Source organism: Scaptodrosophila lebanonensis, unplaced genomic scaffold (assembly GCF_003285725.1).
Source record: "Scaptodrosophila lebanonensis strain 11010-0011.00,11010-0021.00 unplaced genomic scaffold, SlebRS2 tig00000053-arrow-pilon, whole genome shotgun sequence".
Lineage (NCBI taxonomy): Eukaryota > Metazoa > Arthropoda > Insecta > Diptera > Drosophilidae > Scaptodrosophila > Scaptodrosophila lebanonensis.
Window position 1 is genome coordinate 12,878,143 of NW_022060548.1, and position 13,504 is coordinate 12,891,646.

At 39.1% G+C, this 13,504-nt stretch overlaps 1 protein-coding gene across 2 annotated transcripts in view; it reads right to left on the reverse strand.

Moving 5' to 3' along the window:
• Positions 1–13,504, reverse strand: part of LOC115623517 (protein tincar) — a 78,437-nt gene that overhangs the window by 46,172 nt on the left and 18,761 nt on the right. For both annotated transcript variants that reach the window (XM_030517897.1, XM_030517898.1), the window contains 2 exons: positions 12,860–12,892; positions 3,458–3,498 (listed from right to left, as the gene is read on the reverse strand). The gene's annotated coding sequence lies outside the window, so the exon portion shown is untranslated. The remainder of the gene's footprint in view (positions 1–3,457; positions 3,499–12,859; positions 12,893–13,504) is intronic.

Consider the following 13,504-nt stretch of genomic DNA (forward strand, 5'->3'; position numbering starts at 1 on the left):
TATATGACGTCGATATTCAAACACTCTTTCATAATACACATACAATGTAATAGACACAATACTCAAGAAAAAAGGTTTTTAAAATAAATAAATGTATAGTCTACAGTCATCTTTGCAGACTTGTGTCAAAAATTATAATAATTTTGAATATAAATATAAGTAGTTGCGATAAACTTTATCATGAATTATGTTAAATATATGGAAAAATAAGTAGATGGGCTGCACATAAAGACATCAAATAGGATTTGTTGTACAGATTATAAAGTATTGTAAGATAGTGTCGAAATATACTCAATAATCGTCTTTAATTTTGCACAGCAGATATACATATTTCTTATACGACTTAATATTTGGCATCTCTTTTCGCATAGAGTATATAAATTGTACACTTATGTCAAATTATTGACAACGACATTGTCTGAGGGTTTGGGCCGCCGAATGAAGCGCTATGCGAAATGATGTGCGGGTGCTTCCAGCGTTGGGGATGGTGCCACATCCTCTGCCATACCAATTCTGCAGCTTAAACTGCTGACAGTTGAGAAATGCCGTACAGTTTTTCCAACACACAGCAGTTAACTTTTTTCATTTTCTTTTTTATTTATTTATTTTTTTGCTATTTAAAATGTATAAAAATGGCGTTTGACATTTGATGGCAACGTCATCAGCAGAAGCGTCAACAGCAGCGAATTCTTTTGTGAGCAACTTTTTGTGCCAAAGTGAAAACAAATGACAGACGCACAAGAAGCGTTGCGCGGTGAAGCAAACACCAGCGCATGCAAAGTAAGCAGCAACAGCATAACAACACAGAGGAAAGTGGAAAAAAAAAACAAAATAAGTTCAAAGGTTGATAAACTGTGGCATATGTTTAGGCGTTTTCAAGGAAGTGGCAGCTTTGACGCCTTTTGTATATAAACAAAAGTTTAAATTGAAAATGCGCAGAAACTCAAAAAAAGCCAAGTGGATAGACGCCCTGCGGTTAAGGCGTCATGCTGACCCATTACCAGGTGCTAAGCAGTAATATCTTTTAAAGAGATACATTAACAATATTTGTAGGTACTGGTAAAATTAAAGTGTATAGTTGTGTTGTGAATTACATTTACTTACTGCCCTCATATAATTATTTATTTATTTCAAAAATGAATTAAGAAAGCAAGGAGACGTAAGAAATAAAGTCTTGCCGAAACATTTAATAAAGTATTTCAATCCTATCCATTATATAATCCTTAACCTCAGGCACTTTCAGTTGTTGCATTTTATTAGCTAACCCGAAGGCTCTCAATTAAATTCGCTACAAAACGTTCTTAAATATTTTGGTAGTATTGTACCCATTCAATTGATATGTATATAATTCCCTTGTCTCAATCCCTTGCCTTCAATAAAAAACATAATTTCAGTTAACGCAGTCTCATTGTAAATTATTTGTTCAAATAATAAAACTGAAGACCAACTCTTACAAAAATGATGCCTATGCACAGACAATATATATTTCCCCCCGCTTTTCTTAGATTTAATATTGGATTTCTATTAAAAAATATCAACTGAAAATTGTCCCACCACCAATTTATTCAAATATTTAAACTGACGACCGACTGTCGCATTCACTATGCATATCAACGTAAAATCTGCGGTTATGCCGCAAACTGACACAAATTGGGATTCTGTTAGCCACATCATCCTGCATATTTCAACACCATGGACTTCACGGACGGCAGCCAAAACTTCTTAAGCCAAAGTTTCTCCACAAACGTCGCGTGCATGTCCATAATTGTTTATGGTGTACACGTCTGTCCCCCCGATTGCCCATTTCCTGAATGGCCCATCAATTTGTTACAGTTCGGCACATTTCTTATGCGCAGTCATGCCAAGTCAAGCCAAGCCACTCTGAAATATTTCATCTAATTTAATTAATTTCAAGTATGTATGTTTGTAAGAAATTTTTGGCCATCTATTAAGCACAAAATACAAACAAGAAAATGGGCATTCAGTTTGCATCTAGGCCCGTGGGTGTCCAAAAATCTATTAGGCGAAACGATAGGGAGTGAGCGAGAGAGAAAAATTCGTAGCTATACGGGAAAACTTAGTCCTGCCTGCGTTCCTATTTACCTGTCCTCCCGCCTGTGACCGCAGCACGCACTTTGATTAATTTTAAGACAATAATCATAAAGGCGTTGCCACCTGAGCCCGAAGTCGCCGAAACCATTCAACGCATTCAAATCGCGCACGTGCCTGGAAACATTTTCCGTAGCATACTTTTGCGCGTCGCCAAAGCTTTTCAAACCCCGAGCACGTTGTTTAGCCACATGTTCTGCTCTTCTTACATTCCTTACGGTTGACTGTCCTGCCAATGTTCTGAGGTAGTCAAGTTTGGCTTGGTTTAGTTAATTCGTTCCCTCAGCTCAACTCATTTGAACTTTAAGGCAAGCCAAGGAACTTAATCAAACTTTTTTCTTTTCCGCAACTGCTGTTGTTGTTTTTGCTGCTGTTGTTGTTACTGCTTTGGCAAAGTTTTGTTTTTGCCGTGCTTTGCACGTAAGGCGTTGTTAACTCGTTCAGGATATTGTGGACTCTACCTACCAAACAGCCACGTTAATAAACTTGCTCAAACTGTTTGCGTGTTTGCCTGTTATTTATAATATTCCCCATCTAACCCCCCTCTCTCAGCTAAACACTCACAATATCTCAGTTCGGTGCGCACTGAAGCCTTCAACTTGACCATTGGACGCTTCTCGAGGCCTGGCCCAAAATTTAACATTTAAAGTTTTCATTTGTGCTTTGACTTGACTTGAGTTCAGTTGCCGGTAGTTTCTTGAGTTTCTTGGCGCCTTCGCCTTCCTTCCCACCTAAAACTCAGACTGTGGCTTTTAACTTTTAATTGGATTTCATTGGCGCGCTCGGTCGCTGAGTGTAAGTCGCTTAGTTGAAGGTTCGCTGTTTTTGTAATGCAGTTTTTGCCAGAAACGCTACATAAAATATTAGCGCATAATTTTTAGCCATTATTTTCAGTGACTGGCTACCTGCAGGCATTTTCATTTGCATTTTCTGTTGCTGGCATAATTATTTAGCACAGCTTTATTCTTGTTCATTTATGCACATTTTTAATTAATTATGTTATGTAACGAATTGTCAAACAACTGCTCGACACATGATTTATTTCTTAGCATTTGCATTTGTAAAGCAAGCAAATTAAATTTTGCGAAGCAAAATATTTCATTCTGTGAGTTAACATCCATCTAATAAATATTAATTAAACAAGCAAAGGTTAACGGTTCTCATTGAAATCAAAATTGCGATATTTAAAAAAACAATATGATACCAATAAAATAAAACACCCCTGAAACATGAATACGTCTTTCATGTGTACCTTAGCAGAGTAAGTAGCCTATAATACCGGAGCTGCGACAAATTTTGAGTCCAGTTTTTACAAGGCTTTTATAACAATGATATAAAAAAAACTTACCTTTGAATGGGCAAGGAATAGAGTTCCCAAAAGTAATATTCCTAAAAAGATAGAAGAAGAACATTTGAACTAGAGAAAGTTATGCAAGTGTTAAAATGGGTAACGTGAGCCTACAAACTTGTCCAAAAAGCCATTCAGCCATCTTGGCAATTAAATTTAACGCATAGTTGCGCAATTAGGCACGAAAACTACTTAGTCGCTGCCCAAAACTGTCTAAAAATTGTTCAAGTTTAATAACCTGGCAGAGAAAAGGGGTTATATACAACAAAGAAAAAGGAGAACGAAAGCTTTGGTATAAGTTATTGCTCACTTAAGGATTCTAAATAAAAGATAACTCACTCCACCACGGGTCTTGAACTAAGGATGTCATTTGCAGACACACCCATCAAAATATTTCCCTGCAACATTAAAAAAATTAAGGTCAATGCATTTGATGATTAAAACAATGATTCGCTTTGCAGCAAGAAAAAATACAAATTCCTCATCCAACGCACCCAAAAATACTTTTACAAGAAAATTTTTGTCTCCCACAACAAAAACGATGAACCGTCACCACTCCTGCAATACCAGAGCTCTAAGCACTTTGAGCACCCTACTCAAATACCAGTCAGCTGCCGCATTCCTAGCAGGCATCAATGTAAAAATCCAAAGCTATCAACAATTTATCACGGCGCACAAGTGAACAAAATCTCATTTGCAAGGGAAAAAGTTGTCGTTGTTATTGTTGTTGATGATGAGGGGTGGCACAGTGATTGTAAAACTGTTGTGCCAGCCTGAGGCCAAGGAAAGAAAAAAATATATACATATATATGTATATATCAAGCAACGACAAACGACAATGAGGTTGGGAAAAAGGCGCAGCAGCTGCACGCACAGCCAACCAAGTGGCAATGGCAAAGGGTTCTCTAAAGGTCGAGGAAGTTTAGGAAAATGGAAATAAATAAGGAAATAATGTTTAACTTTTCCTGCTAGACAATAAAATTGAACATTGTACAACTTGCCAGGGGAATGGGAGTGGCCCGGTTGTGTACATTTATCAAAATCACAAATATGCGAGACGCATATACACATACATATATGCACACAATATACATATATTTTTTCGTATCACTTTTTGGGCTAAATGTGGAGTGTGCTTCCGGAATTTCTCCTGCTTCTGCTTTCCAAAACTCAATTTCATAAGAAAAACCGGCGTATGGCTCTGACATCTGTGTTGCAGCTTTTCATAAAACTTCAGAAATTATTTAATTTAAATTTGAGCATTTAAATGAGTTTATCATTGATTCTGGAAGTGTGTTTATAACTACGCTTTTTTGACAATAATAATAAATAACATTTTAATGAAACGATTGTGATCTTTACATATATCTTGAAGCAACATTCGCAACTTTGTGCACCTTTTCTGATTCTATGTTTATTTGCATAGATGATTTGTTATACAGTCATATAAATTTTCGTGGATGTCAGACAAAGTGTCTGTGTGTTTGTTTCTCCTTACTGCTGGCAGTAAATTTTGCAGCAGCTAACTTTCATGTCCGCCTTTCCAGACAATCGCCGCCTTTGTTTCTGTGCACGTCTATTGTGCAAATGGCAATGAAAAATGAAAAATATTATCAGAGCCAATGCAACAGCAACAGCAACAACAATACCAAACGTCCCTTGCAGCTAAAACAAATGAGGAAAGACACCTTTGCCTTTGCCTGCCTGCCAAAGGTGCCGCCGGCAAAATTGTTGCTAAAACATTAGCATAAAACGTACACAAACATTTTGCGGGCAATACACAGATACACGATTGAAGCAACGTGTGAGTATTCGTGAGCTTGTGTGTGCAACCTAAACTTTTCATTGCAGTCAAAGTTTTGAGGGGTTGACATCAGACAGAAAATTTGGCAGCATTTGGCATTTGGCAGCATTTCTCGCACACACACTTTTATACTGCACTTTAACTCGCACTACTGGCGCGTGACAAAGGATTTCAGCTGCAAAAATTTAAACGTTGGCTGCTTTGTCTTTTCTTTTTTATTTAGAGTTTGCTGCGTTGCTCATTGCAGCACATGATAAATTTGCTCTTTTCTTTGTTGTCTAGCATGTGGGATTAAGTTCCTAGCTACAAACTATACGCAGATTGACTGTCCGGCAGCGACGTGCAACGAGCAGTGGCAACAAAGAAAGCCAAAGCCAAACTTAAGCACACGACCGAGCCATGTAAATAAGTTACAGCATATGCAATGGAGCAGCAGCTTGAGCACGGGATTTTCTATTCAAAGCTAACGAGCCACGGGGCAAAGGTTGTCGCGGACGGCAGTGAAAAGCAAAAAAACGACAGCAGTTATAATTTATGGCTACTTGCCACATGCCGCTAGTATCCGTATGGCGAGACTGCAGCTTAACGCAGCCTTTAAGCTCAAGGGAATTTGTCATGCTCGGCTCTCAGCCAAAACGGAAACTCCAACCTCCACTTACATGACAATCTGTAAAGACAGATACTCGTATTCATGCTCTCTCGAATATTCATTCTCGAATATAATATTATTGTAATACGTCTGTTTTAAATCCGTTGTAACTCTCAGATGAAAAATATGCGACCAAATAAAAATCGAAATCGCATCGAATCGAATAGTACTATAAATATTATTATGCGGTCAATTAAAAAACAAAATATTTGTTATAACAAATATATCAGGAGTTCACAACCATCAATTTAACTCAATTTGTATAGCTTTAATTAATTTAATTTAATATATCTGCAATCAAGTAAATAATAATCTTGATCAAATTTTTGCAGCTCTTTAGCCTACCTTTGCAAAGTGAAAAAGGCTCTCCAAACCAGAAAAAAGAAATAGAAACATAAACCGTTTTCCACCTCACTTAAGTAACCGTCGAGCCACGTGTCAATATCTGCAAAAATCCCATGGACGAATATCCCATGATGAGTATGAACAACGAACCCTTTCATCAACATTCGTTTCACTTCCGGCCATTAGTGGAGAGCCTTCTCTCTAATCGCCTTTAAATCGAATTACTCACTATATGCCAACAACAAGAAGAAACCCCAGAACCAGAATCATTGCCAAATATTTCCGCATAGATACGAGTATGTATGTATGTCTGTGCATCTATTAGTTGGCAATTTTCACGGCTGTCGAAAATACAGAATGAGACCTTTAAACCGAAGCAGCAACAACATTGACCCCTAAAAAGGTGTGCTGATGAATGTGTGTGAGTGTGAGCTTAGGATCAAGGTGACCCAAACAGAAACACACAATCAAATACACATCGACACCTACACATAGTACTTGGCCAAACATGAGGGTTTCCCCATATGCCACTTGTGTTCAATGTCTGCTTCGACTTTGACCGAACAAGAAATTATAGCACTGCGCAGTACGAAAGTGTAGTGGGGGAAACCCCAGCCCACAAGTCTACCTTCTGTTTTTGCTGCAGCTGCTCAGCCATTTGCACAACTAGCCAACGAACGCATTCAAACATCAATAAATTAAAGGCACAAATGTAATTTTGTATCCTGACCTGAAATTGCCTCAAAGGAAAATGAGAAAAATAAATACGCTTTTTCTTACCAATTCCACTCCCCTCGCTCCCCACACGACTGCTGCTGTTGCTTGCCCTGTTATTTTGAAAATAAATTAGGGGGTTGCCAAGCCAACCAATATATGAAATGGAACAGCTCCGAGTGTATTCCTGAGCTTCTATGAGTGGACAAGAGACAGTGTTGGTCAGGCTCTGCACTCGTATGTACCTCCTCAGTTCTTGGCCATATTTTAGCCATTTTACGACACATACGCCCCATGGGCTGGCAACGAAATGGGCGAGCATACACCTTAAGTGCATTGCTATCCATGTTCATGTCCATGTACGAGTGAACAATACGAATAAATGTGTGCAAGTGTGACAAAAGAGTGAGAAAGGGAGAGGGAGAGATGTTGTTGTGGATGTGTGCGTAACACAAAGCCTCATCATTGCCTCAGCTCAATCTATTGTCACAATAGATACTTTAACACCTCATCTCGTCATCATTGTCGCAAATCCACAGACAACAGGGCCGTCCCTTTTAACATGATCACAATGTTGTAAAACGCACACACTAGGTGGGTGGGGGCAGGTGGTGATGGCTTAAAATCAGTGTAAAGACTAAGCCACAAAACGCAGCACTTGGCACTTTTTGCAACAGATGAGGAGGAAGCTTTGTGTATATGCCATATATGGGATTCAGATCTACATCACTTAGGATTAGTTCCAAGCGACAACTAAATGTTGTTGATTTTTGTTAAAAATAAAGTTGAACATAATACAACAAAATAATACAAGTTATAATTAGTTATTCATTCATCATTGAGTTAACAAACACTGTAATGCGATTAGTTAAATATTATTTTAATTATTAAGCTTTAATTAGTTGCTTTCATGAATGCGAAAAAATCAATTATGCATACATTATTGCGAATGCTCAAAAGTTGTTGAATCCAATCGGAGCATTCAATGTTGTTTTTCGTTTTAGGTAATAATGTGAGTTTTCATACTTTATCTTTAATATGTAAAACTGACATGCATTAAAGGGCTTTAATCTTTAAACAACCCAGCAGTTAATGCTCCTTTTCTAAATTATGCATTTAAGAAGGTAGACATTTTTTTAAATCTATTCACGATATTGATAATGTTAAGCAAGTCTAGAGTGCAAGCAAGTGTTGTAGAGAATTAAATCACAGGTCTGTAAGTATTATAAAAAATCATTTAGTAACCACCCCAGCTTTTTTTCAATTTGTCAACCCCAATCACAGGTGAGTGTGTGCTTACCATTGATGAACTGCACCTTATATATGTATAAGTACATATCGAAGGGATAAAGACGCCCTTTCTTGCCACCCTTTCCCCAACGAACCACCTTGTGCGCACTCAGGGCGAAGTGCCGTTTGCAATCGGGCATTTCGTTTTATCTCTCACTGTCGTGGCATTTTCCTTGAGGGGGTTGCTTGCGAAATTAATGGGTCGGAAAGTGTTGAGATTAATCATGGGGCTCGAGTGAGTGGCGCTTGGCATAAAGCGGCAGTAATTTTTTCGGTCATACTTACGAGTATGCACAAGAGTGTTGGCGGAAGCGGTGCTCTGCAGTTGCTCATTAAGATCTGGCACAGTTCGCAGCCAGATACTCTTGGACCCCAGATATCTTACAATTTTATCAGCAAACGCATTTTTCACACAAACGCACACTTCTACTGATTTCAATGGCCAGCAAAACTTGAAGCGCAAATGAAGCGTGACATTATGAGTGTATATTCTAGGGGCAAAGTAAAGCATGTAGCCTACTTAGGTGCAACAAAAGCAACAAAAGCTACAAACGCAACAACAACAACATCAACAGCGAAAACAACTAGTAAGGGATATAAAAAGCAGCAGTTACTCGACACAAAAGCAAAAGCCGCATTAAAAAAGAGGAACGACAAGGCAAAGAAAAACCAAGCACATAAAAGCGTGATGCGTGGGCAGAGGGAAGTTCAACTTAAAAACACCTGGCAAATGAGACTTTAATCTAAAGTCGAAACACGAAACGTTCGAGGCAGGATTTTATCCAGACCGGCTTCTAGCAGGCTGGCATGCAAGCTGAATGAGGGACAGAAGCAGCTAACGGACATGGCACACAGACGGCCTGACATAGAAACATAAATTACAGAGGAATCTAAGGCAGACACCATCCAACGACGACGAGCTGAAAAACTTCCGTTTTAGCCACGGCGCATAGAACCATTTTTTAGGCAACTCCGATGTAGGCACACGGTCACCACAGAAATTAGTGAGGGGCCCGGGGGCTAGCTGGCAAAGTCCACAGACTGACTCATATAGCTACAAATGCAACTGTCATGACAGCAGAGATAACAAAAGATATAAAAAGCCAATTTTTACTCTCGCCGAAGACGGTATACTCTTGGAAACTAGTTTAATCATTTCCAGTCCAATGGAATTAATATACTTGCATTATACTTTCTTTTTGGATCTCAAATTTTCACCAGTCTATTTGAGATTACAATTAATTATTATAGGAGGCAATCTTGAAATCTAAGTAAATTTAATTTTCTAATGCAAACGATAAATATATATATTTATGACAAAAACCCGAATTATTGAACGCATTCATCTTTAATTTATTGCTATCGTTTACGTAATTGTTTAAATCGGATATGAAAGTGTAGATTCTTATTTTGCATCTTTGCTTGAAAACCCACAAGTCTTACCAACAAATGAGAAAATTAGCACATCCTTAGTAAGGATATGCGCAAGCACTGACAAAGTAAATACAAAGTGTATACTCGTGTATGTAACAGAATGATAGTCGGGGAATGCTTGGAAGCTAGTTGACTAACTGACATACTTAGGCATGTGACATATATACACAATGCCCTCCAAATGTTGTTAATGATGTCCCCCTGTATGTCTCTTAGGCTTAGGCGTCCCAGGTAGGTAGCTGGACAGACATGACAACTCCATGGCCCCGAACGACCACAAACCCAAGCGCATTACAAATTGTAATTGACTGTGTGACGCCCTATGGCGACTTCCGCATTGGGGGGTGGAGGCTCGAGCAACGGCAAACATTTGCCATTTGGGCCATTTTTCAATTTTTGGTACAATCCGTACGCCTTCAGTCCCTGCCCTTCCCTCCATCCACTCGTTTGTCACTTGAGCCAAGTGAAAAATGATAAATATTATAGCTCAGCCGACAGAGCAGACTCCCTATTCGTCCTTCCCAATCTCACTCCAGCAAAAACTACTTCACTGTCCTTTCTCATTTGCACTTGAATCGACTTGGCTCCTCTCAAGTGGCATGACGGCCAGCTCCATGACGCAGTTGTCTTCTGTGATACGTTTTTGGTTTCTCGTTGCTATTTTTTCTCTTTTTTCTGTTCGTTTCGTTTTATTTTATGGCAAACGGAATCGCGTGGGAAGACAAGGCAAGGTAGACACTTCAAGTGATATTTCCTCAATCGAATTGATAGGCGACATAGCATCCTGGATGCCTGTCCCTGCTTATCAATTGACAGTACGTACATGCAGCCTCTGTCTATCGATTTATTCAACGATTTAAACTGGCAGCCCCCACCGAAAGTTCTCAGCCTCACAACAATTTTTTGGCCATAACTAAACACGTACTTTTCACCGTCTGTCAAATGTAATGCAGCAAAGAAAGAAAAAAAGAAAGAATGAAAATGTTTTCCATTCGCTTTCTCTCTCTGTCTCACTGTTTCGTTCTCTTCCTATTCTTTCATTTATTGGCAAAATGACGTGACGTGGTAAAGCAAACCAAACAGTCATCCACCCACTAGAGCCGTCTACGTGCCTTCCCAGTCAGTCTCTGGCAGTCCGACTGGCATTTCTGTTGTGTTATTCTTATCGATTTTTGGTTCAGTTAGGTTTCGGTTCTCTGCCGAAAAGTTTTTATCTCAATGGTGTGGGTTGCTGTCTAACAAAGGGGGGCAATGGGAAAAGTCGTGGCATAACAGTGGGAAAATGCAACGACAACGACAAAAACAACGATGGCAATGGCGATGGAGATGCCGGCAGTTCAAGTTGAAGTGCCCGTGTACACATTTGTAATTTTCTTGAATCTGCTCGACAACTTCATGAACTAAGTCAAGCATCTCAACTGCTTGCCACTTCTATGCCTTACTCCTACCGCTCCTCCATCACCACCTCCAGAGCAGACTTTGGTTTGGTTTAGTTCGCTTTGGTTTGGTTTGGTTTGGTTTGCAGTTCATTCATTTTAATGAAGGAAATTCTATTTGCTTAAGTGTCTTTGCTTGTTAAGCTAAGCGCAGCTCCGTTTTGATGCCTCCTCGACTGGGCTACTACAAGTAATAGCAGCACAAGTTCAAATAACAGAGCTATGCAGAAATATAGGGCCAGGGAAGAAATGCAATTATTTGCAAATAGATTAAGCATCCAAAAATAATGAAATATGCTTCTGAAGATACTATAAATGTTAAAACAGTTCGCAATCTCCAGACAATTGCGGGTATACACGTATGACTTGTGTCTTCATTAATTATTAAGATGACTACTTTGAGTTGGGTTTCCAAATGGGGCCCATTCATTTATCATGTTCGTCATTTTCTTCACTACGAATGTAACTGAAATAGCCGCAACAGCGCAACAAGCCGCACAACCTCAACTTGCAAACCTTGTAGCAGTCAAAAAGGCAAACGCCGGTTAATTGGCATAACCACCTCAAGAAGAGGACAACCGCAAGCGGACAAAATTGTCAGTAATATGAAATATTAATTACATTTACACCTTGAATTTTATAAATTCCTCATCGTCACAGCGTCAGGTCGACAAGCCAACTATTCGACTGCAACGAAAACAAAGAAGAAAAAAAAAGCCAATGCAATTAACACATGGACAGGAGTCATAAAAAGACAACTATGGAGAAAATAATAAAACGACAATAACACCCGGTAGCAGGTAACAAAATAATTTATGACAATTATTTTGACATGCCATTGACAATGACGATGATGGCGATGAGGATGAGCATCAAAATGAGGATGACACTGGCGATGCCGTTGCCGTTGCTGATGATGGGCAGGAGCAGCGACAATGCCAACAACATCAAAAGTGCAGCGATAAGAATCTTAAGAGCTGCACACAACAGCCATGAAACAGGATACTTAGGCACTTTAGATAAACACAGACAGCAAAGGCAGCAGAAGCAGCACCAGCAACAAAAGCAAATACATTACAAAAGCCTATTATAGCACAAAAAGGATCAGCGACGGCCAAGCGACGACGACATTTGCTACCTGCGCCAAATCGAATTAAGCAACGGCACGTAGAGCTGGCAAAGCAAGCAACAACAACAACAGCAGGTGTGTCAGGTAAATCAGTTAAACGGACGCAAGCAACGAACAGCCGAACTGTCAGACGACGATCCAAAGCGAAAACGCAAACCAAAATGCTCCCTCGAATTTGCACCTGCCACAAATGTTAGCCGCTCAAATCAAAGAAGACTGACAACAAAGCTGCTTCATTTGCCTTTGTTGGTGTTGCTGTTCCCTTTGCTTTTGCTGCCCAGGCAGGTAACACGATCGCGGCCGACAAACAGATGTCGTCGATATACCCGCAGATATTGCTGCTTGAAGCCGGTCATGCCGGTTTTCAAGTTAACGAAGCTTCAGCGTCCTGTATACCGTTGCACTAAAGGAATATCATAGTTGGACCCACGATATCGGAGAATTTCATGCGTGCGCCATATAATTTGGTCAGTGGCTTGCTAAAAAATTAATGGGCTCAAGACTTTTTTAGGGTGCATCGCCAACGACGGCAGCTGTTGAAATAGATTTTTGGCAGAACTGGTTTGCTCGCGCAACAAAGTTTTTAACAGTGCAGACTTACCTTGAAACGGTGCCTTAGTCCTCAAAAGTGAAGCTGCAAGTAGGAAAACAAAAACATATTATATATCTGTATTCAATCATTTTGATTGTTAGCTATTTTGCTTACATCAACCATTTGCATCGACTTAAAAACAATAGCCCTAAAATTTTTTTGCATTACAATTATAATTACTTATTACTATTATTTGGCATAAACAACCCCATTGAATTACATTCATACAGCATTCAATTGTTATGTTCTGAGTTTTAGAAAACCGAAATTTATTATGAGATTCGTCAGGATATGTATAGAGAGAATCCCACCAAATTAGTAACAAACAGAAGACTTTCTAGATCGCAGAAGCATAATATCGAAGTCATAAGTTCTAAAAAAATGTAATAATCAAACCCAGAGCAGATTTTAAATAAGGACTAATACGAAAAAAGCTTTATTTCCATTCGAATCATTCAATGGTCGAATCTGCAACCAAAAAACAAATTCCTTTTTTTAAAAGGAATATAAATGTTTTCTATCAAGCATACACGCCCCATCTTTCCCGCAATTATGGAATGCCAGACGCGAAAATCAAAATGAACTTTAATAGGGTTGCTGTATTGTTGCTAACAATAAATATCAATCAATGTATCGCAATGTGTTAAGCATTTC